Source organism: Oncorhynchus masou, chromosome 12, assembly GCF_036934945.1.
Source record: "Oncorhynchus masou masou isolate Uvic2021 chromosome 12, UVic_Omas_1.1, whole genome shotgun sequence".
In the NCBI taxonomy this organism is placed as follows: Eukaryota; Metazoa; Chordata; class Actinopteri; order Salmoniformes; family Salmonidae; genus Oncorhynchus; species Oncorhynchus masou.
Window position 1 is genome coordinate 72,332,619 of NC_088223.1, and position 25,768 is coordinate 72,358,386.

The window sequence follows — 25,768 nt, forward strand, 5'->3', positions numbered from 1 at the left end:
GCACCGGAGCTCAATTTCGAGTCTCATAGCAAAGGGGCTGAATACTTATGTAAATAAGGTATCTGTTTTTTATTTTTAAACCTGTTTTCATTTTGTCATTATATGGTATGGTGTGTAGATTGACAAAAAAATGAAGATAGATTGATAAAAAAAAAAATGATTTAATCAATTGTCGGATAAGGCTTTAATAATTTCTTATTTACAATGACGGCCTACCCCGGCATAACCCTAACCCGGACGACGCTGGGAAAATTGTGCGACGCCCTATGACTCTTCCCAAACATAATTTTTTCCCTTCAAAACATGAAATAGCATTTATGAGGGCAGCAAACACGTTCCCCACACTCTAGGAATGTATTTCATCCAACATTATAATTAAAAGGTGCCCCTCTATAATAAAAACACACTCTTTTTGGAGACTTGTGGGAGGAGTGCTGATGATGTTGCCCACTGTATGTGCTTTCGGTAGCCTGATTGCGTCCAGACTGAGGAGAAATCTGCACACAACGCATCCCTGGCCACCTCCTGAAGTGGTCAGACAGATATGAACACAATCAGACCACAAAGCAACAATTGTGCGTCGAGACTCGTCTTTTCAATGCGAGTTTCGTATTCTGATAGCAGAAGTCACATGTAAGTGTCAAGTGTAGACAGGACGAGAGACAGTAGGGTTTGAGTGAGGACTCATCAGGACTTTTACCAACATAGAGCCTATAAATTACAGACGCAGACGCATTACATCTGGACAGACGCATTTAACATAACAGGTATCTTTGAATCTATCAGACTGCGGGATGCGACAACTAACAATTAACTTTGTTTCGGTGTGCAGATTTCTTGTCATTTGAACAAAACACGACTTTGCAGGTGTTGGCATCTTTCGAATTTCGGAAGGGGACATTTGGCCCACAGACTTGCCCGTAACTTGCAAAAAAGAGGACAGGTAGAACTACCTCCTCCTTCCTCTCCGTGTTTTAGGATCTTTACTAACATGTCTCTCCCTAGAACTTAAACATCTGAAGCAATTACACAAGATTTTACTTTTGTGCTTCTGGAATTAATGGGAACCAGAGAAAAAAAAGATCTTTACTTTCAGTTTTTCATCACCTCATATGGGTAAATAAATGCGCCAAGTCCTCCATTTACTTTCAGTTAACAGTGAGATTAATTATTGTTTGGACACAGGCAAACAAGCTGCAGATCTGAATGCAGCAGAGCTTCTCTGTGTCTGGTTGGGCCTCAGTGACAGACTGGATGGCACAGGTAGCTGATACCAAACACAATTCATTCTGCATCAATCCTCTGGATTCAACATATTCCTGTGAGAAAAAAGGAGCCCGGTCACTTGTCAGAGTCAAATCTTACATAAAAATGTGTATAATATCCTTAAGTTATCCAACTACTGAGCATTTTGCTTAAATAATCAATAATAGCACCCTTAGAAATAAGATGGTGTATCTTATATGTTTTTTAAATCCTGCCCAGAGAACATCTAAATGAAATATGTAAGAACTGAAAAAAACTAAGGGACCACACAACTACACAAAATTCTACCATCCCTCAACGGCATGGTAGAAGGTACTAATTGATGTTAACATTCTATATCTGACCCAAGATATTCCCAATTCCCTCCAAATCCTTAAACCTATAGAGCATTCACGCAGCCAACATTTTGATCTGCTTTAGCCTGGATAAGTCTGGCCTCCTGCCTTATTGAGGCCAGCATTGTTGCGCTCGCAGGCTTCAGGAACAGTGTTAGGGATGATAAATTAGAGGACGGTAGAGAGTTGAAGGCCCTTTGCCCAGTGGAGACAGCCTATAATACTCAAATTGTCTCTGTGTGCGAGTGGGAGGACGGCAGCGGGAGAAGTGTTCGGCATGGCGGAGCATGGGTCAATACACACAGCCCCCATTTATACCAGGAAGAACCGGCCTGGTTTAACGTGCAGCTGGTAAAACATGAGATCAGACTTGGAATGGAGAAGAAAGCTACTTAAAGAAATTGCCTGATTTAAAGAAAGATGGGAAATGTGGCTTCTGAACCCAATGAAAGGGAGGATAACTGGAAAATGTCAATAAATGTCTGATTTAACCAATAGGAGGTTTTCATGTGGGGGAGACTCATCATGCCGCATTCAGATGTTGCATTTTCCTCCTGTCCACTTATCTGGTGGATTTGTCTCCCGCGTCTCTGGCAAGGCCAAATAGGAGGGCTAAAAAGAGCAAGAGACGTGAGGTAGGCTATACACCAGAGTAACAGGAGGCAACAGAAGACTTGAGCTACCGGAAGCAGGATTAGAGAAATGCCGCCCCAACACCTCCACATTAATGCAATGGCATCGGGTGTGTTGATTGAAACAGAGGGAGAGAAAGCGGGAAGGAGAGAAATGAAGAGAGCTTGGTAATCCTGCTGAGGATGAACACAGTTTTAATTTCACATTACGCAAGACGAATCCAGCAGGCGAGCAGACTAACGGGCTGAGAAGAGGGGGATTTAATATTACACTGAGAGGAAGAGGGGCACTCATCTCTGCTGAAGACACCCTGGATGCTTTGTGACAGGGGTTTTACATAAGACAAGGCACTTCTCTCTCATCCTCCCTTGTAGGTGGCATAAGTGGAGCTGTGACTCAGCTGGAGATACTCTCTAAAGCTTTTGGCATTTGTCTGCAGAAAAACATGTCCCCTTTTGTGAAGATATAACAATTCACATAACTCACTAGAGGGGCTGACATTGAAGACAATGTAAAGTACTGTACCATTGTGCTGAACCCATTCTCTCAATGTATTCTGTTCCAATCTGAAAGCTAAGTGCTACATCGGCGACAGGGGACTCAGCATTCCATGTCTGACATACAGTAGGGTGAAGAGGAGAGAATGTTCTTCTGCCTTTGTTACGAAGACGAGAGGGAAGAGTGGGCTCCTCAACTTTAAAGACTGCCTCCCCTGTTGGAGCTAGACTGGAGTTCAATTGCACCCACCTGACAGAAGTATAACTAAACAGCCAAGGTTGAATGTAGCGTGAGTGAAGAGGAGCTAGTGCCTGGAATCAAAACCATTCACGTTGTGATGGATATGCTTTTCAGGGTGGGAGGGAAGAAATGGTAAAATGGAGAGGGGGAGACTTACCTCAGTGTGCTGCTTGCTGGCTTCTCTTCTGGCAGCCTTCTCCTTCAGTCTCTTCTCCTGTGAGAAAGGAGAGAATGAGTTAAGAGCAATGTCAGTCTTCGTATAGAGCAGTTTAATCCATGCCTTTCAGGGCAAGTTGTTTTTTGGTGAAATGGATGTAATTCATTTGATTGTCAGAGATTCCACGAGATGATATGCTTTAACTTTTTTGTTCTTATGTAGCTTTTCATTTTATGATGAGTTACATTCTCTGGGAAATTGGCCATGGGTCATAGGAGTCAGAGGGAGCGAGAGGATGGAAAGAGAGCAGAGTGACAGAGGGGTGGTTAGACAGGTCGCAATCAGAGTATCGAGAGGTAGCCACGTCCTTCAGGTGGGAAACCAAACACTAAACAAACTGAAAAACACAGTTCAAGATAAAGCAAACCTCTGCCATCATTAGGCCAAGACTGCACTTTCAGGGAGAACAACTGATCACAGTAAACAACTTGACACTGGAGTGAAACCCCCCGCTGGAGGGGGAAATAAGGATAGTGTGTGAAAACAGAAGCCTAATTAGATGTGTGGGGAGACTGCTTTAGGAAATTCAGAAGCTGATTCATGTGTTTTTCATTTCTGCTCCAAATATCACCCTGTGAAAACCACAGTTTGCATGATGTGTGTGTGTGGTGGAATGGGGGGACGACGACGACAGCCGATGCACTCCAGCCATCCCATCCCTCTTCATTTGTCCCTGATATGGGGCCCTATAAAATAAAATTTTCATCTTATTCCGTTTAGGTTTTCCCCTAAATTCTTTTTTCTTTTTTCCCAGACTTCTGAAATGTTCAGGTTTTTACACTCTGACACTCTTTTTTTATAACAAAACTAAAATATGTTCAATGCTTAAACTACATCAGGAGACCATTTTAGGTATGAATTTTTTATTGTTGAAACAATTGATTTTGGTGTGAAGCTAAGTACACACCTAGCAGGAGGCTGTTATTTAGCTGTGCTTCTGTAGAGCATGTGATGGTAAATTTTTTACTAAACAAATATCCTTGATTGACGCAAATAATCATATCATTCTGTAAGGTAAGCATAGGTTACTTTGTAATTAACGAATTGAGTTTTTGGGGGAAATCCTTTCCATCAGGGCGGCAGGGTAGCCTAGTGGTTAGAGCGTTGGACTAGTAACCGGAAGGTTGCGAGTTCAAACCCCCAAGCTGACAAGGTACAACTCTATCGCTCTGCCCCTGAACAGTCAGTTAACCCACTGTTCCTAGGCCGTCATTGAAAATAAGAATGTGTTCTTAACTGACTTGCCTGGTTAAATAAAGGTAAAAAAAAATAAAAAATAATAATAAATAAAAATCAACCAGAAGACTGTTTTCATGAGAATCCTCATTAACGGCTACACAAAGTGGAAGACACGCGCACCGCACACACACGCAGAAGCGGAATTCTCGAGCCATTGCCTCTTCAGAAAGTTGCAGGAAATACGAGTCACTGATGCATTTTGTTAATGTCTTTTGATGAAAATGTATTAATTTGCCCAAGTTTAATACATTTAGTTGATTCCTAAAATGTTTTAATATTGCTGAATTCCGTTATGCAGTCTGCGTTCTCTGCACAGGCCTATTATAGTAATACGGGAGGGCTAGCTCCTGGCTCTCATTGGTTTTCAGGCCCATTAGATATGAGCGGTGGGGGAAAGGTGTCTTGGGGGTGTCTAAATCATTTTACAGAGCTAGCGAGGCCATGACTTGGGTTGCAAAGGGTCGAAAACTTTCCGGTAAATTAACAGAATTTTCCCAGAAATTTTCCATGGGAAGTTAAGCCCGGGAATATGGGGAATTTTGCTTAAATTCATCAAAAAGAAAGCTTATAACAGATAACCTTTTTTTGTGGGATACACATAAGGCAATTCTAAGTCTTGTGGCATATTTTGGTTAAACTATCTCCAATTCAATGGAACTGCAACCCTCTGCATGTACAGTGCATTCTTCCATCACATGTACAGCTGATTCTCAAGACCTGGCACACTAATGAGACGCTATTGAGCCCACACTACCACACTTTCTGGGAAGTTTTGATTACAATACTGGGTGGGGTGAATATATTTTATATGATATAGAATATTTTTTTGTTAACTAGTAAATAATAGCCTACAGCAAAGTGTGTTCTAAATCATTTCTAACTTGTTAACATTTTCTGCTAGTTAGTTTTTGCTTTTTGGCAACCTTGTGGGTTTTAGCTTGCTTGAGCCTGCCATCTGAGGAGTGTTAATTCACCGGTTTCCATAAATGTTTCATTTTAAAATATTTATCTTAGAAAGGAGTTGTTTAATCTAACTGCTTAACTATTTATCTCAACATCAAATTGTATTTTTTTTTACAATTTATTTTCTAATCTTTACAGGAAAATGCCAAGGGCACCATCTGATGTGTGGAGACATTTCACTGCAGCTAATGTATAAGGAAAATCTGTGTACAATTGCAAATACTGTGCCAAATCATATGTGAAGAATGCAACAACCCTGTAATTTCCATCCCTAACTACAACATTTTCCGACAAGATAGAACTGCCAAAGGGGGCGGTGTTGCAATCTACAGCAGAGATAGCCTGCAGAGTTCTGTCTTACTATCCAGGTCTGTACTCAAACAATTCGAGCATCTACTTTTAAAAATCCACCTTTCCAGAAACAAGTCTCTCACCTTTGATGCTTGCTATAGACCACCCTCTGCCCCCAGCTGTGCTCTGGACACCATATGTGAATTGATTGCCCCCCCCCCCCCAATCTATCCTCTGAGCTCGTGCTGCGAGGTGACCTAAACTGGGACATGCTTAACACCCCAGCCATCCTACAATCTAAGCTTGATGCTCTCAATCTCACACAAATGATCAATGAACCCACCAGGTACAACCCCAAATACGTAAACATCTGCACCCTCATAGATATCAAATCCCAAAGATTGGCAAGCTGCCGCGTTCATTCCCCTCTTCAAAGGGGGAGACACTCTAGACCCAAACTGCTATAGACCTATATCTATCTTACCCTGCCTTTCCAAGGTCTTCGAAAGTCAAGTTAACAAACAGATTACCGACCATTTCGAATCCCACCAAACCTTCTCCGCTATGCAATCTGGTTTCAGAGCTGGTCATGGGTGCAGCTCAGCCACGCTCAAGGTCCTAAACAATATCTTAACCACCATCAAGAAGAGATATTACTGTGCAGCCGTATTCATCGACCTGGCCAAGGCTTTCGACTCTGTCAATCACCACATTCTTATCGGCAGACTAAACAGCCTTGGTTTCTCAAATGATTGCCTCGCCGAGTTCACCAACTACTCCTCTGATAGAGTTCAATGTGTCAAATCGGAGGGCCTGTTGTCCCGACCTCTGGCATTCTCTATGGGGGTGCCACAGGGTTCAATTCTTTGGCCGACTCTTCTCTGTATACATCAATGATGTCGCTCTTGCTGCTGGTGAGTCTCTGGTCCACCTCTACGCAGACGACACCATTCTGTATACTTCTGGCCTTCTTTGGACACCGTGTTAACTAACTTCCAGACGAGCTTCAATGCCATACAACTCTCCTTCCGTGGCCTCCAACTGCTCTTAAATGCAAGTAAAACCGATCGCTGCCCGCACCTGCCCACCCGTCCAGCATCACTACTCTGGACGGGTGGGCAGGTGCGGGCAGCGATCGGTTAAATAGCATGCATTTAGTTAGTTCTGACTTAGAATATGTGGACAACTACAAATACCTAGGTGTCTGGCTCGACTGTAAACTCTCCTTCCAGACTCACATTAAGCATCTAGAATCCAAAATTAAATCTAGAATCGGCTTCCTATTTCGCAACAAAGCATCCTTCACTCATGCTGCCAAACATACCCTCGTAAAACTGACCATCCTACTGATCCTCGACTTCGGCGATGTAATTTACAAAATAGTCTCCAACACTCTACTCAACAAATTGGATGCAGTCTATCACAGTGCCATCCGTTTTGTCACCAAAGCCACATATAGTACCTACCACTGCGACCTGTACGCTCTCATTGGCTGGCCCTCGCTCCATACTCGTCACTAACCCACTGACTTCAGGTCATCTACAAGTTTCTGCTAGGTAAAGCCCAGCCTTATCTAGGTAAATCCATGCTTTTGTTACTTCTAGGTTAGACTACGGCAATGTTCTATTTTCCGGCTACCGGGATAAAGCACTAAATAAACTTCAGTTAGTGCTAAATACGGCTGCTAGAATCCTGACTAGAACCAAAAAAATGTAACATATTACTCCAGTGCTTGCCTCCCTACACTGGCTCCCTGTTAAGGCAAGGGCTCATTTCAACGTCTCACTGCTAACCTACAAAGCATTACATGGGCTTGCTCCTACCTATCATTCTGATTTGGTCATGCCGTACATACCTACACGTACGCTACGGTCACAAGACGCAGGCCTCCTAATTGTCCCTAGAATTTCTAAGCAAACAGCTGGAGGCAGGGCTTTCTCCTATAGAGCTCAATCTTTATGGAGAGACGCAGATTCGGTCTCAACCTTTAAGTCTTTACTGAAGACTCATCTCTTCAGTGGGTCATATGATTGAGTGTAGTCTGGCCCAGGAGTGTGAAGGTGAACGGAAAGGCTCTGGAGCAGCAAACCACCCTTGTTGTCTCTGACTGGCCGGTTCCCCTCTCTCCACTGGGATTCTCTGCCTCTAACCCTATTACAGGTCTGGATCACTGGCTTACTGGTGCTCTTTCATGCCGTCCCTAGGAGGGGTGCGTCACTTGAGTCACTGACGTGATCTTCCTGTCTGGGTTGGTGCCCCCCCTTGGGTTGTGCCGTGGTGGAGATCTTTGTGGGCTATACTCGGCCTTGTCTCAGGATGGTAAGTTGGTGGTTAAAGATGTCCCTCTTGTAGTGTGGGGGCTGTGCTTTGGCAAAGTGGGTGGGGTTATACCCTTCCTGTTTGGCCCTGTCCGGGGTTAACATCGGATGGGGCCACAGTGTCTCCTGACCCCTCCTGTTTCAGCCTCCAGTATTTATGCTGCAGTAGTTTGTGTCGGGCTAGGGTCAGTTTGTTATTTCTGGAATACTTCTCCTGTCTTATCCGGTGTCCTGTGTGAAGTATGCTCTCTCTAATTCTCTCTCTCTCAGAGGAGGAGGACCTGAGCCCTAGGACCATGCCTCAGGACTACCTGGCATGATGACTCCTTGCTGTCCCCAGTCCACCTGGCCGTGCTGCTGCTCCAGTTTCAACTGTTCTGCCTGCGGCTATGGAATCCTGACCTGACTCTCTAGAGACAGCAGGAGTGGTAGAGATACTCTTAATGATCGGCTATGAAAAGCCAACTGACTTTTACTCCTGAGGTGCTGACTTGTTGCACCCTCGACAACTACTGTGATTATTATTATTTGACCATGCTGGTCATTTATGAACATTTGAACATCTTGGCCATTATAATCTCCACCCGGCACAGCCAGAAGAGGACTGGCCACCCCACATAGCCTGGTTCCTCTCTAGGTTTCTTCCTAGGTTTGGGCCTTTCTAGGGAGTTTTTCCTAGTCACCGTGCTTCTACACCTGCATTGCTTGCTGTTTGGGGGTTTAGGCTGGGTTTCTGTACAGCACTTTGAGATATCAGCTGATGTGCGAAGGGCTACATAAAAAAATGTGATTTGATTTGATTTCAGCTCACAGGTCACCATAGCAGCATCCACCCGTAGCAAACGCTCCAGCAGGTATATCTCACTAGTCACCCCCAAAGCAAATTCCTACCTTTCCTTCCAGTTCTCTGCTGCCAATGACTAGAACGAACTGCAAAACTCACTGAAGCTGGAGACTCATATATCCCTCACTAGCTTTAAGCACCAGCTGTCAGAGCATCTCACAGATCACTGCACCTGTACATAGCCCATCTGTAAATAGTCCATCCAACTACCTCATCCCCATGCTGTATTTATTTATTTATTTATCTTGCTCCTTTGCACCCCAGTATCTCTACTTGCATATTCATCTTCTGCACATCTACCATCCCAGTGTTTAATTGCTATATTGTAATTACTTTGCCACCATGGCCTATTTATTGCCTTACCTCCCTTATCCTACCTCATTTGCACAGACTGCACTTGTCTGGCCAAGTGCATAAAGTTCCCTCAGCGCCCACAACAAGCAACCTCTGACAAAAGTCCCTCTACTTCTATTCGAGGTGAAAATTATGAATCAGACACCTTATTGATAGCAACAGCTCAGGGTCCTCCTGGAATCAGAAGTGTTTTTGACTCAATGGAGGAACGCAGTCAGATAAATGCTGATGAATGTCTTGCAGGGAGCTGTTGATGCAACTGGCTCACCTCTGATGATCACAGGCAATGTGTATTGGAAGAGATTTCTGAAAGTTCTTTGCCCAGCATACACCCCTCCAACCAGACATGCTTTATCTACTAATTTGCTGGATGCAGAATTACAGAGTTCAAGTGAAAGTCAAGCAAATCATAGAGAATCATCATCTCTGATGAGTGGCCAAGTGTTTACGGGCAAGGAATAATTAACTACATCTCCACTCCCTCAACCAGTATTCTGCAACAGCACAGACAGAAGGGAAAACAGACACACCGGTCTCTACACTGCAGATGAGCTGAAGGCAGTCATCTTGGACTACAGAAGGTATTTGCACTGGTGACAGACGATGCTGCAAACACGAAGGCTTCTGGGTCTAAAGTGGAGGAGTCACATCACACCCATTGGCTGTTCTGTTCATGCACTGAATCTGCTCCTAAAGGACATCATGGCAATGAAAACAATGGATACACTCTACAAGAGAGCCAAGGAAATGGTTAGGTATGTGAAGTGTCATCAAGTTATAGCAGCAATCTACCTCACCAAGCCAAGTGAGAAGAATAAGAGCTCCACAATGAAGCTGCCCAGCAACACCCGTTGGGGTAGTGTTGTCATCATGTTTGACAGTCTCCTGGAAGAGGAGTCTCCACAAAAAATGGCCATATCACAGTCTGCCGATATGGACAGCCCCATCAAGAGGATCCTCCTTGATGATGTACAATTGAAGTTGGAAGTTTACATACACCTTAGCCAAATAAATTTAAACTCAGTTTTTCACAAGTCCTGACATTTAATCCTAGTAAAAATGAGTTAGGATCACCACTTTATTTTAAGAATGTGAGATGTCATAATAATAGTAGAGAGAATTATTTATTTCTGCTTTTATTTCTTTCATCACATTCCCAGTGGGTCAGAAGTGTACATACATTGAATTAGTATTTGGTAGCATTGCCTTTAAATTGTTTAACTTGGGTCAAATGTTTTGGGAGCCTTCCACAAGCTTCCCACAATAAGTTGGGTGAATTTTGGCCCATTCCTCCTGACAGAGCTGGTGCAACTGAGTCAGGTTTGTAGGCCTCCATGCTCGGACACACTTTTTCCAGTTCTGCCCACACATTTTCTATAGGATTGAGGTCAAGGCTTTGTGATGGCCACTCCAATACCTTGACTTTGTTGACCTTAAGCAATTTTGACACAACTTTGGAAGTATGCCTGGGGTCATTGTCCATTTGGAAGACCCATTTGCGACCAAGCTTCAACTTCCTGACTGATGTCTTGAGATGTTTCTTCAATATATCTACTTAATTTCTCTTCATGATGTCATCTATTTTGTGAAGTGCATCAGTCCCTCTTGCAGCAAAGCACCCCCACAACATGATGCTGTCACAACCACAACATGATGCTGCCACAACAGTGCTTCATGGTTGGGATGGTGTTCTTCAGCTTAAAAGCCTCCCCCTTTTCCCTCCAAACATAACAATGGTCATTATGGCCAAACAGTTCTATTTTTGTTTCATCAGACCAGAGGACATTTCTCCAAAAACTACAATCTTTGTCCCCATGTGCAGTTGCAAACCATAGTCTGGCTTTTTCTATAGCGGTTTTGTAGCAGTGGCTTCTTCCTTGCTGAGTGGCATTTCAGGTTATGCCGAGATAGGACTCGTTTTACTGTGGATATAGATACTTTTGTACCTGTTTCCTCCAGTATCTTCACAAAGTCATTTGCTGTTGTTCTGGGATTGATTTGCAGTTCTCTCACCAAAGTATGTTCATCTCTAGGAGACAGAACACGTCTCCTTCCTGAGCGGTATGATGGCTGCGTGGTCCCATGGTGTTTATACTTGCGTATTATTGTTTGTACAGATGGACGTGGTACCTTCAGGCATTTGGAAATTGCTCCCAAGGACGATTTCTTTTTCTGGGGTCTTGACTGATTTCTTTTGATTTTCCCATGATGTCAAGCAAAGAGGCACTGAGTTTGAAGGTAGGCCTTGAAATACATCCACAGGTACACCTCCAATTGATTCAAATGATGTCAATTAGCCTATCGGAAGCTTCTAAAGCCATGACATTATTTTCTGGAATTTTCCAAGCTGTTTAAAGGCAGTTAACTTAGTGTATGTAAACTTCTGACCTACTGGAATTGTGATACAGTGAATTATAAGTGAAATAATCTGTCTCTTGCCAAAACTATAGTTTGTGGACAAGAAATTTGTGGAGTGGTTGAAAAACGAGTTTTAATGATTCCAACCTAAGTGTATGTAAACTTCCAACTGTATTTTGGGAGAGAGTGGTAATCAGCCTGAAGCCTATAGCAGTAGCCATTGCACGGATTGAGGGAGACAATGCCATCCTGTCTGATGTTCAGACTCTGCTTGCAGATGTAAGAGAAGAAATCCATACTGTCCTGTCCACTTCACTGTTGCTCCAAGCAGAGGAAACTGCAGTTCTGAAATACATCAAAAAGCGTGAAGACTTCTGCCTGAAGCAAATACACGCCGCAGTGTGTGTGACCCCAAGTATGCTGGCAAGAGCATCCTGTCTGGTGCAGAGATCAACAAAGCCTATGGTGTCATCACTACCGTGTCTCGCAACCTTGGCCTGGATGAGGGCAAGATTCTTGGCAGTCTGGCGAAGTACACTTCCAAGCAAGGGCTGTGGGATGGAGATGTAATATGGCAGTCGTGCCAACATATCTCATCAGCCACCTGGTGGAAGGGACATTGTGGATCTGAGGCTCTTTCCCTGGTTGCCTCAATCATCCTCAAAATCCTACCAACAGCAACCGATTCAGAGCGCAACTGTCTATTGGAAGGATTTCATTATTTGCAATTATGTCTACTTATGATAAGGTAAAATGTTTATATTTCTGTCTCCATATGATATGGTAAATATATTCAATGCAACAATCATCTACATTTAAATGGTATTAATATTCATATATTTCCGTTAATTCCCATCTATTCCCGTTAATTCCCATGGAAAGTTCCACCTCTGAATATTCCACAAAATGTGCAACCGTAGCCATGACCGAATCAAAATATGGATTTCTACCCTGGCCTGGCCTCCAAACGGTGCAGAAAAGGGTTGAGGGGAAGAGAGAGCGGGAGAGGGTGAGAGATAGCAAGTGCATAAGAAAGGGAGTGGGAGAGAGAACACCAGAGGGAGTCATGACTAACCAATAAGTTAGGGATCCATTAAGATGGTCTGGGGAGAGTAATACCATTTCCCTACTGAGCTGCCCTCCATTAACATGGGCCACGGCCACCAGACAAGCAACTGCCTGCCCATCTAAGTGTCAGTATGTCTCCAGTCACTCTGTCAGCATGCTGTGTGCAGTTACAGCAGCTACAGTGGTCCAGAGAGGTGAGTTGGCTCTCAACTGTAGAAGTATGGGCCAAAAAGTTAAGTTAGAGCTTGGAATTAGAATGATCCCCTTGTCACTGAAGTCAAATGATGACAACAGCGTTTGAGTGGGGCCCTAGCGGAACAGCCAGAAACAGAGTGGTAGCTACGTGAGGGGGGATATTTAGAACACCAGCCAGCAAGCCAGTCAGGAATGATTCATGTGCTGGAGCATGTTGCTAATTGATTTCTGGGCCCGCGTCTCAGATTGTCAGAGGCAGCTCGCTGCACAGAAATGAAAATTAATTTTAAAGCGTCTGTTTTCTCCTTTACACATCAGCCGTCATCACATCACCCCTTCTTGGCAATGCTCGGCAAGCATGACAAATGAAAGGGACAAGGTTTTAAACACAACAGGTAAGCCTAGTAGACGTGCGGGGGAGTATCTGAGGCACAACTTAATTGTCTAGACAATGGCAACTTAAAAGCATTTCCTAGGTCTAAAGAACAGATGTAGGTTTTGATGTACTGTAACCTATACCACTAAAGTGAAACACTAGTAGGGTATTTAGCTTGCAGTAATCTTGAGTTAAAAGGTAATTGTATAGCATAGAGTCTCCCCCCAAAAAATGACATAGACTACTCTGCTAAATTGACTCCATTCCATCCTATACACGTTTTCTACACATTGTGCAATGTTTAACCTCATCAATATTCACCACAACACACCTGCCTTCCAAAGGCCAGTCATTACTGCCTCCAATCAAGTAATAAGATAATCACTTCATAAAAGCTAAATAAGGTAGCAACGAGCATGGGGAGAATTATAATTCAGCAGTTAGATAAGCTGAGCAAACTTTCTGCAGTTATTTTAGGACTTTTAGTGGAGAGAAACGAAGCTCACACTTGAAAATATTAACTGAACTCCCCAGCCCAATCTCCCGCCGTCTGCCTGCGGGCTCACAAGCTGTGTGCCAGACTCAGCTATGTCAGTTATTTTCATTTGAGTTCCAACCTGTGATATATCTCGGCTTGTAAATATAACCTGGAGTGAGTGGGAGGGACGGGTGCAGCAGGACAGGCTTTGACTTCTCCTCTGGGCAAATCTAGAACACTCGTATTCAAATAGAGTTTATCCCCCAGTACTATACTAGCGCAAATGTTACAGCTTATACTGCAGTACCACTGAGGCTTTTGAAACAACACTTCTGTGTTTAGACACATTGGAAACTGTTTAGAAATCACTTACATTTTGACACGTTATTCATAAAGGCTAAAATGGGCAAATCGATATCAATTATCGATCCTTCATGTTTTTTTGGCATATAGAGTGAGCTCCGAAATTATTGACTACTTTGACTACTTTTATGAGACTCGAAATTGAGTTCAGGTCCATTGATCATCCTTGAGATGTTTCTACAACTTGATTGGAGTCCACCAGTGGTAAATTCAATTGATTGGACATGATTTGGAAAGGTACACACCTGCCTATATAAGGTCCCACAGTTGACATTGCATGTCAGAGCAAAAACCAAGCCATGAGGTGAAGGAATTGTCCGTAGAGCAGGGTACCAAAAAATGTCTGCAGCATTGAAGGTCCCCAAGAACACAGTGGCCTCCATCATTCTTTAATGGAAGATGTTTGGAAACACCAAGACTCTTCCTAGAGCTGGCCGCCCGGCCAAACTGAGCAATCGGAGAAGGGCCTTGGTCAGGGAGATGACCAAGAACCTAATGGTCACTCTGACATAGCTCTAGAGTTCCTCTGTGGCGATGGGAGAACCTTCCAGAAGGATAACCATCTCTGCAGCACTCCACCAATCAGGCCTTTATGGTAGTGGCCAGGCAGAAGCCACTCCTCAGTAAAAGGCACGAGTCCCCGCTTGGAGTTTGCCAAAAAGGCACCTAAAGACCATAACCATGAGAAACAAGATTCTGTGGTCTGATGAAACCGAGATTGAACTCGTTGGCCTAAATGCAAATGCGTCACGTCTGGAAGAAACCTGGCACCATCCCTAAGGTGTCACAATCTGAAATTAGGCAAACTATTACAATTTTAGCAAGCAGGAAATTAGGGAGCAATATCTGCACATTGCACCTTTCATCAAAATCTATTTCCTGAGCAATTGTATTAGTATAAAATCATTTCCTACTTTTTTTTTAAACATACAATATAGCTTAGTATTTTTGTTATTTATTTTATAGTCATTTTTATCAAGGGTGTCAATCATTTCAGACCCCACTGTATAAGCCCAATACAAGGCCCATAAAGACCACCTAGAGGCTGATAACTATTAAGTCTCCCTATCTGACGGGTTATTGAATTTAATGTGCAGAGCACATTTTGAAGCTTATTGAACGCTTGGCCTTGCTATCACTTTCATCTGGTTTCCATTGATATCGTACAGCTACAACAGCTGCTTCAAGTCATTCCAGAACCCCATCTGGCCCATGCCTCTCCTCAATCACTGAGGTAATAACCTCCGGGCTGGCAGGCGGGCGTGTGTGTGAGAATGTGTGCGTCTATGAGTTTGTATGCGTCTTTGAATGTGTGTGTATTTGTGTCTGTGCGTATATGTGAGTGAGTGTGCACGTGTCACAGCTGTGACATTTATTTTCCATACCTGCAGGGTGCAGAGTGGGGAGATTAAGTTAAAGCCTTTAACTGGCTCCATTGACAGTGATACATCTAAACATCCAACCAGGTTGAGGTACCTTAAGGGACCTTGCAGCAGTTACAATTCAGGAAAACATTAAGTCATGCATGTTATTATTATGCGGTTCGTACTTCATTTTCAATACTTGTATTTATTTATTTGTGCAGTCTGTTAGCAGCATGTATCTCCTGTACCTATCTGCCGATAACCATTAGGATAAAACGCTCTCTCTGCACCCTGAAGCTGCTGTATGGGCTAGTGGAGCTACTGTTTTACGATGTGACTGCACTACAGCAGGGCTCTACACTGACATTTTTTATAAGGAGCACACAAAGAAATGGACGAGCCCAATGGAAGAGAAAAAATCATCTGTAATCTGTGGTTACCAGGTTGTTAGCTTGCGAGTAGTTTTAGAAAGGCCCGCAACATGGTTTATGAATGTAAAATGCGATATTGCAAATCTGCGAAATAAAATCATTTCCTTGGTTTGGTGCTAGTAGTAATGATGCAAGCATAATGGTCACTAATCAGCTTATTCTCTATGGCACAGCGAAGTCATAATTACAACTATTATTATCCGGGTGAATTGTTTCTGGTCGCAGTGTAGTGTACTGTCTTACCCTGTGTTTTTTCTGCCTGCTTTTTCTGCTCCACGTTATGTGTTTTTGACTGATCTTTACAGCTGTGCTGCAGTCTTAACCTGTGAGTTTGTTTAACTTGACAGATGTACTACAGTCTTACCCTGTGTTTCTCTTTGACTTTACGTCTGTACTCCAGCTTGTCAAACTCCAGGTCCTCTCGGCGCAGTCTCTCTCTGGCCTCCTCCACATTGATGCCAGTTGTGCCATCATCCTCCTCCCCCTCTGTGGCTGGCACAGCCGTCCTCTGGAGCGGTGGCCACTGCTGCACCATCTGGAGAGAGGGGCATTGATCAACAGTTAAATTACAACACTGCAACTTTGCCATCTAATTTTCAGCTGGATGGGAATCAACACACGCACACACACAAACACGTTTACCCACACACAAATGCGAGTACATCCACACACATACACACACACACACACACACACTATTTAGTGTCCTTAATTGAATTTTCAGCTGGCTGAGCATCAATACACAAAACATCACGTGCCATCTAATTTTCTCTGAGTGAAAAGGCTGTTAGTGAGGTAAACAAACTGGTTTTGACAATAAGTGGTCTTCTCATTTAGCTTAGCCTGAAGCCACCAAAACAGGTTATTATTGGATCTGACTCAAAATAAAAATTTGTCATCAGGAAGAAAAATGTTTGTACAGACCTGTCCCTCTTCCGTGAAGACTCATTTGGTGTTGACTTGGAAGTTTCTCTTCAGGACTTTCTTGGCCTCTTTGAACTTTGTCTCTTTTTCAGTCTTCTTCATGGTGTTGCTTTCCTGTGATGAGGAGGGGAAATGATCAGAACACTGCATATATGTACATATCAACCTAACACAATTTCACTGCCAATGTAACACCTCATAACATTGATCATGTTGAAATGGTCTGTCCCTGCTGATCTCGGCTAGAGGTAGCTAGACAGTAGGTCAGCAGACTGGAGACTCAGGAATGCTGACAAAGACAAATTCACAGAGAACCACCAGTACTGTCCAGTCATTGATTGCTTCAGCAAATTAACTGTGCAACAAAATGAAATTCCCAGCCCCTGACAGAGGGTGGTTTTGCCATTTATTTTGGTAGTAAAGAATAGAATTATCAAATTGTGTCAAAACTATTTACTTACAGGGCAGCTGGCCTGTCCTCTGAGGTAGAAATCAAGACTAAGGTCAGTGGTACACTATAGTTATAATAAAACCTCTGCATTCTGGAACATTGATTCAAGAAATGTATGAATTTTCCATTGCTCCTCTAATTAGGATCTGTGCCAAATCCAACCTGCAGGCTTTACAGTGCTGCAACATCAAACAACATTCCAATATTTGCTCAGATAACAGATCATCTCTGGTTAAGCAGTTGACAAGGACACTAGACATAACATAAATGAAGGGAATCTTTTACTCCTGAATTGCTGTTCCGCAACAGCGATTATTCCCCAGGAATTATTCAGTGCAAACAACCCATTTAGTTGTTGTAGTCAAAGCAGAGGGTAAACCAACTTTCCTTGGCACATTCCAGCATATATCCTCTCGTATCCAGAGTGATAGAGAGAGTGCTCTTGCCTGGGGTGTTAATAAAACAAGCCCTTGGAATATGACTTAAGTTTAACGGGCAGTAGACTCTGCTGAGTCGGCACTTGGAAGGAGGCATAATATTAGTGACGAGACAAAAAGTATATATAGTTACATATGGGGATATTGTTTTTGACGATTTATCAGATCAACAATATCTCTATATTTTTGAGCTAGTTGGCTAGTTACCTGCACCAAAAGGGCAGTATTTTTCTTTCCTATCTTGTTTTCCATCTTTTTAAATAGGGAGCCAATTTGTTTTCAGCTCTTTGTTTTCTCATGACTCTCTTTTCCCCCTGCAGCAGACATATGGTGAACAATATGTTCGGAACATCGAATCGAATAAAATCACATTATCGGCACTTAACTATCTTGATAATATTGTATCGTGGGGTACTTGGCAATTCCCAGCCCTAATAAATACTGCATGCCTGATTATGTTTTCACATCAGAATGACCCACTACACAATTTATGTCGGTGTGCTCGCTCAACCATATATTGACGTATTTGGTCTCAATTGGCGAGGTTGTGCATTTTATGGTTTAATAACTGAAGGCATCCCTCCCTTGGGGACATTGATCACCATCTTCAATTAGAAATAACCGATGTGAGCATTTGATAGAGAGAAAAATGTGATTCAAAAGGATGTGGCATAAATATGAAATAATGGCCATCATGCTGGGAATGTTGTCATACTGAAAGATATTCAATTTTCCCCAAACCAAGAAATAATTGTTAATTCTCTCACTATACATGTATTGAAGGTAATCTCAGAAAAATTGAGAGAAAAACTTCCATTACATTTCTATACAGTTTGTTCTGCTGACAAACAGACTCAGCCAACAGAAGTTAGTGCCATACATTTTGAGAGCCCTATTCAAAGCCATAGCAACCAGTCGGAATACATTAAGGAACAAAATGAACTGCTCTGCACAACAATGGACACTAGGCAGGCCACCGGAGCAATACAAGAATGTGAGGCAGAGGGCATTTGGGGGGCATTTGATTAATTCCGTCAGCAAATGAAACAATCTGTGGCAAAACTCACTTCATAAACCTAGTGAGGTGAGCACATAATTAGCGATACATGACAACAACAGCTCCGCTCTGTCCCAACTCTCTTGTCAAAACGAATCAGTAAATGTTACTCCCCCTCCTGCCCCAGTTTCTATCTCCCCACTGAGAATCTAAATTGGGAGGTGGAGTTTAGGAATTACCTAGCCCACCCTGTTTTAATAAGCTCTTTCCCACTGGAGGCGCAGTCTCGCCGCTATTCTGAATGAGTCAATTCAATCTCTTTGGGTGTGAAGTTATTGCACTGCATTTCTATGGCAAAATTATGGGCCCTGTCGAAAAGAGGAAAAACCAATTTGATTAGAAATCCAATATCAGCAGTTTCCACAAAGGGGCATGGCTTTCTGTATGCATTTGAAAAGATAAGGAGATAGGAGCCACAAAGTCAAATCTTATCCCCCTTCTTTATTTCATCAGCTTAAGAAAAAAAGGACTGTGAGAAATGTTTGATCCCGATTTAAGAGCACGTGCTCTACTTCACCTTTGGAGTAAGCAAAAGCCCAGTATTCCAGTGCATGTTGCTCTTTTCTTGCAAGTTCAAATGTTCTCAAGGTTTGGTACCTGGCAGGTTGGCTTTTTGAATGGGAGGGACATTGAAACAAATTCTTATAGTTAAGATATCGTTATAAGCATTTTTAAAATGTATTTAGCACTTTTAGTTAGGCAAGGACAGCAAACAAACTTCAATATGGATTCAGGTTAAAACAAGAATGTACTCATAATGAAATGTGATGATTAGACATCATAGTAGAGGGTAAGTAAAATCTTGGAGGTGATTTATTGCTTATTTCATCACTAGACAGTTATGCGTTGAGGAGCATTCCTCAACACCGGTGCTGACATTCATGCCGGTCCTGAAATGAATGGCTGAGGGACAATTAATGGATTAGAGTGAGAATCAGATGCTCAGTCAATCAATGAAACAATCAATCCTTCAATAAATGGGCCAGACCAAACACAACTGTCAAGAGGGGGGGATGGGGGAGTCAACACATCCTCAGAGGACTTAGCATTATGCAAAAGGTGAGTCTTTATGGTCAGAGTTTGAGCATTCTTTCTTTTCGCTCTTAATAATTATAAAGTAAAGGAGAGGAAGAGAGAAATTAACTAACTCGACTGAGAAGAAAAGTCCTGAGGCTCAGTGTCAAACTGTTTCATCACATTAGCTAAATGCCAGATTGACAGTAATAGTTCTCTAAAGCACTTGCTTGGAAAACAAAAGAGCATACACCAGGCATTTAAAGCAGGTACTTATTAAGTTACATCAACAACTCTATAACTTTTGAAAAAACACCAATAGACTGAAAAAAGAGCAGAGAGAACCCCAGATGGTAGCATAACAATGTACCCGTCTGGAATTAACTCAGTCTTTAAAACATTTGATCACAAACGGTATTAATCGGAAAACAAAAGTTAAAAGGAGAATAGAAACAATTTCCTAAGGCCATTTTACCAATAGTAAGTGAACCAGAGAAAATTAATATGGATAGAAACATGTGGAACATGTTATAATGCTTGTATTGTATTATAGTGGTTGTTTTATTCGACAGAATAGAGTATTCTTTTAACTATTGTGTGTGTGTTTTACTGAGGAGGGCCTTTATGAGATAGCACTGACGGAGGAGATTTACGATGTCTTTAGGTGATAAAACCTAAAGAGCATTCCAGATAACATGAGACATGAGGTAATGTTTTTGTGCTAAACCGTACCAGGGTGAGTCGGTTCCAGGTTGGAGTAGGAGGACCAGACACTGGTCTTTACAGTGAAAACTGTTGACACAACAGTTGCTGTCTGCTATGTATTATAGATACCTTTCATACAAATCTTTACCTTGTGACCATTCTATGTATTTGTTGTTTGCCGTGTAGGTTGCGAGGGGTGTATCTTGGCTATAAAAGATTTGTACTTTTGTGTTGTCACTTTCAATGGTTCATTAGAAATGGCACATCTTTGAAAGTCATTGCTATTGCAAAGCTCTTATTATTAAAGATGTAGTTTGACTGGTGTGTGAAGTTTGTCTCTCTCCTCATTTTGTAATACAGAAATTAACCACCACAAACATTACCCCAGGTAAACAATAATCATGTTTTACCGTATACCGGGGTATTTTGAAATCTAAGATGTCAAACAAATTATATCCAGCTCAGGGCTCCAGACATGCATTTGGTTTGCTAATTTGATAGCAAAGTGGACAGATGTCAAGATCAAGCTTCTTGGTTACAGCCTAAATTGTTTGGTGCATCCCCCAAAATATTAAATAGAAATTATTTTGAATTAGCGCCCCTTGTGTGCACTTCCGGTAATACAGTATACCCCAATATGGTATCAAATCTAATCAAATGTTATTGGTCACATACACATGATAAGCAGATGTTAATGCGAGTGTAGCGAAATGCTTGTGCTTCTAGTTCCGACAGTGCAGGAATATCGAACAAATAATCAAACAATTCCCCAACAACTACCTAATAAAAACAAATCTAAAGGGGTGAATGAGAATATGTACATATAAGTATATGGATGAGCGATGGCCGAGCGGCATAGGCAAGGTGCAATAGATCATCTGTCCTCGTCTTGTCGTGTCCCGTATATATATATATATATATATATATATATATATATATATATATATATATATATATATATATATATATATATATATATTATATATATATATATATATATATATTTATATATATATATTTACAACTTTTTTCATACATTTTTTTAATTTAAATTTTCCATAAACTCATCCTCAAAACACTCTCCTACAACCCGACTCACCAATTTATATTTATAAAAAAGTATAAAAAAGTATTATTTCCCTCAAGTCTGAAATCATCCAAGAAGCTAGCGAGAAGCTAGCCAGAAACTAGCCAGGAGCTAGCCAGGAGCTAGCCAGAAGCTAGCCAGGAGCTAATCCAGAAGCTAATCACAAGCTGGGTCAGGAGCTGGCCAGAAACTGGCCAGAAGCTAGCCAGGAGCTAGCCAGAAGCTAATCCAGAAGCTAATCGGAAGCTAGTTGGAGTTTTCGTCGATTCCGGAGCGAGCATCGGTTGTTCCGGAGCTAGCCAGCTGAGGAGTTCCATCAATCGCTCCTGGGCTGCGGTCACCTGTACGGACCCGTTTTGCTGCCTGCGCGGAGCCCCGCCGGGCCTTCACGGCTGAACTGCCGACGTTGTCTACCCGAGGGAGTTATCCGTCTGGTTCCTCCGTCGCGACGTTGCCTGGGAGCCCATCTGCGGCCTGCTAGCCATTAGCTGTCTTATCGGCTGCTATCTGAATAGATAATCGGACAATTTATTTATTTTTATTGTTATTGTTATTTTTTTTTTCTTCTGGGCCTCCAGCTATATCTATTGTTTTTATTTTTGTTGTTGTTGTGTGATTTGGATTGGTCCCCTCTACCACACGGAACCCCACTAATCTACTGACGGAGCGCAAGAGGTGGCTAATAACAGACGTCCATCCTATGCTAGCTTGCTACCGATGGCCTGGCTGGCTGTCTGGATCGCCGTGACCCCAAACCAACCTCTCCACTCTGGACCCTTTTGATCACTCGACTAAGCATGCCTCTCCTTAATGTCAATATGCCTTGTCCATTGCTGTTCTGGTTAGTGTTTATTGGCTTATTTCACTGTAGAGTCTCTAGTCCTGCTCACCATACCTTATCCAACCTATTAGTTCCACCACCCACACATGCGATGACATCTCCTGGTTTCAATGATGTTTCTAGAGACAATATCTCTCTCTTCATCACTCAATACCTAGGTTTACCTCCACTGTATTCACATCCTACCATACCTTTGTACATTATACCTTGATGCTATTTTATCGCCCCCAGAAACCTTCTTTTACTCTCTGTTCCAGACGTTCTAGACGACCAATTCTTATTGCTTTCAGCCGCACCCTTATTCTACTCCTCCTCTGTTCCTCTGGCGATGTAGAGGTGAAACCAGGCCCTACAGTGCCTTGCTCCACTCCTATTCCCCAGGCGCTCTCTTTTGACGACTTCTGTAACCGTAATAGCCTTGGTTTTATGCATGTTAACATTAGAAGCCTCCTCCCTAAGTTTGTTCTATTCACTGCTTTAGCACACTCTGCCAACCCGGATGTTCTAGCTGTGTCTGAATCCTGGCTTAGGAAGACTACAAAAAATTCTGAAATTTTAATTCCAAACTACAACCTTTTCAGACAAGATAGAACTGCCAAAGGGGGCGGTGTTGCAATCTACTGCAAAGATAGCCTGCAGAGTTCTGTCCTACTATCCAGGTCTGTACCCAAACAATTTGAACTTCTACTTTTAAAAATCCACCTCTCTAAAAACAAGTCTCTCACCGTTGCAGTCTGCTATAGACCTCCCTCTGCCCCCAGTTGTGCTCTGGACACCATATGTGAACTGATTGCCCCCCATCTATCTTCAGAGCTCGTGCTGCTAGGCAACCTAAACTGGAACATGCTTAACACCCCAGCCATCCTACAATCTAAACTTGATGCCCTCAATCTCACACAAATTATCAATGAACCTACCAGGTACCTCCCCAAAGCCTTAAACACGGGCACCCTCATAGATATCATCCTAAACAACTTGCCCTCTAAATACACCTCTGCTGTCTTCAACCAAGATCTCAGCGATCACTGCCTCATTGCCTGCATCCGTAATGGGTCAGCGGTCAAATGACCCCCACTCATCACTGTAAAACGCTCCCTGAAACACTTCAGCGAGCAGGCCTTTCTAATCGACCTGGCCGGGGTATCCTGGAGGGATATTGATCTCATCCCGTCAGTAGAGGATGCCTGGATATTTTTTTTAAATGCCTTCCTAACCATCTTAAATAAACATGCCCCATTCAAGAAATTTAGAACCAGGAACAGATATAGCCCTTGGTTCTCCCCAGACCTGACTGCCCTTAACCAACACAAAAACATCCTATGGCGTTCTGCATTAGCATCGAACAGCCCCTGTGATATGCAGCTGTTCAGGGAAGCTAGAAACCATTATACACAGGCAGTTAGAAAAGCCAAGGCTAGCTTTTTCAAGCAGAAATTTGCTTCCTGCAACACTAACTCAAAAAAGTTCCGGGACAATGTAAAGTCCATGGAGAATAAGAACACCTCCTCCCAGCTGCCCCCTGCACTGAAGATAGGAAACACTGTCACCACTGATAAATCCACTATAATTGAGAATTTCAATAAGCATTTTTCTACGGCTGGCCATGCTTTCCACCTGGTTACTCCTAAGCCATTCAACAGCACTGCACCCCCCACAGCAACTCGCCCAAGCCTTCCCCATTTCTCCTTCTCCCAAATCCATTCAGCTGATGTTCTGAAAGAGCTGCAAAATCTGGACCCCTACAAATCAGCCGGGCTAGACAATCTGGACCCTTTCTTTCTAAAATGATCTGCCGAAATTGTTGCCACCCCTATTACTAGCCTGTTCAACCTCTCTTTCGTGTCGTCTGAGATCCCCAAAGATTGGAAAGCAGCTGCGGTCATCCCCCTCTTCAAAGGGGGGGACACTCTTGACCCAAACTGCTACAGACCTATATCTATCCTACCATGCCTTTCTAAGGTAGTCTATCACAGTGCAATCCGTTTTGTCACCAAAGCCCCATATACTACCCACCATTGCGACCTGTATGCTCTCATTGGCTGGCCCTCGCTTTATACTCGTTGCCAAACCCACTGGCTCCATGTCATCTACAAGACCCTGCTAGGTAAAGTCCCCCCTTATCTCAGCTCGCTGGTCACCATAGCATCTCCCACCTGTAGCACACGCTCCAGCAGGTATATCTCTCCAGTCACCCCCCAAAACCAATTATTTCTTTGGCCGCCTCTCCTTCCAGTTCTCTGCTGCCAATGACTGGAACGAACTACAAAAAGCACTGAAACTGGAAACACTTATCTCCCTCACTAGCTTTAAGCACCAACTGTCAGAGCAGCTCACAGATTACTGCACCTGTACATAGCCCACTTATATTTTAGCCCAAACAACTACCTCTTTCCCTACTGTATTTAATTTATTTATTTTGCTCCTTTGCACCCTATTATTTTTATTTCTACTTTGCACATTCTTCCATTGCAAATCTACCATTCCAGTGTTTTACTTGCTATATTGTATTTACTTTGCCACCATGGCCTTTTTTTGCCTTTACCTCCCTTATCTCACCTCATTTGCTCACATCGTATATAGACTTGTTTATACTGTATTATTGACTGTATGTTTGTTTTGCTCCATGTGTAACTCTGTGTCGTTGTATGTGTCGAACTGCTTTGCTTTATCTTGGCCAGGTCGCAATTGTAAATGAGAACTTGTTCTCAACTTGCCTACCTGGTTAACCTCTTACACTTATGGTGGTGCTATTTCATTTTTGGAAGAAAAACGTTCCCGTTTTAAACAAGATATTTTGTCACAAAAAGATGCTCGACTATGCATATAATTGCTACTGTTCGAAAGAAAACACTCTGACGTGTCCAGAAATACAAATATCTTCTCTGTGCGTGCCCTTTAACGTGAGCTTCAGGCAAAACCAAGATGACTTGGCATCCAGGAAATGACAAGGATTTTTGAGGCTCTGTCTTTCATGATCTCCTTATATGGCTGTGAACGCAAGAGGAATGAGTCTGCCCTTTCTGTCGTTTCCCCAAGGTGTCTGCAGCATTGTGACGTATTTGTAGGCAGATCGTTGGAAGATTGACCATAAGAGACCACATTTACCACGTGTCCGCCCGGTGTCCTGCGCCGAAATTGGTGCGCAAAAGTCACCTGCCAGTATTTTTCCATGGGGCACAGAGAGAGAAGCAAGCTTCCACGAACTGCATGTCAATGAAGAGATATGTGAAAAAACACCTTGAGGATTGATTCCAAACAACGTTTGCCATGTTTCGGTCGATATTATGTAGTTAATCCGGAAAAAGTTTCACGTTGTAGGTGACTGCATTTCGGTTCGTTTCGGTAGCCAGGCGCAATGTAGAAAACGGAACGATTTCTCCTACACACAGACGCTTTCAGGAAACACTGCGCATTTGGTATG

The 25,768-nt window shown here is 42.8% G+C and overlaps 1 pseudogene; it reads right to left on the reverse strand.

The window, feature by feature from the left end:
- LOC135549402 (probable ATP-dependent RNA helicase DDX10) overlaps positions 1–25,768 on the reverse strand; it is a 138,145-nt pseudogene that overhangs the window by 46,770 nt on the left and 65,607 nt on the right.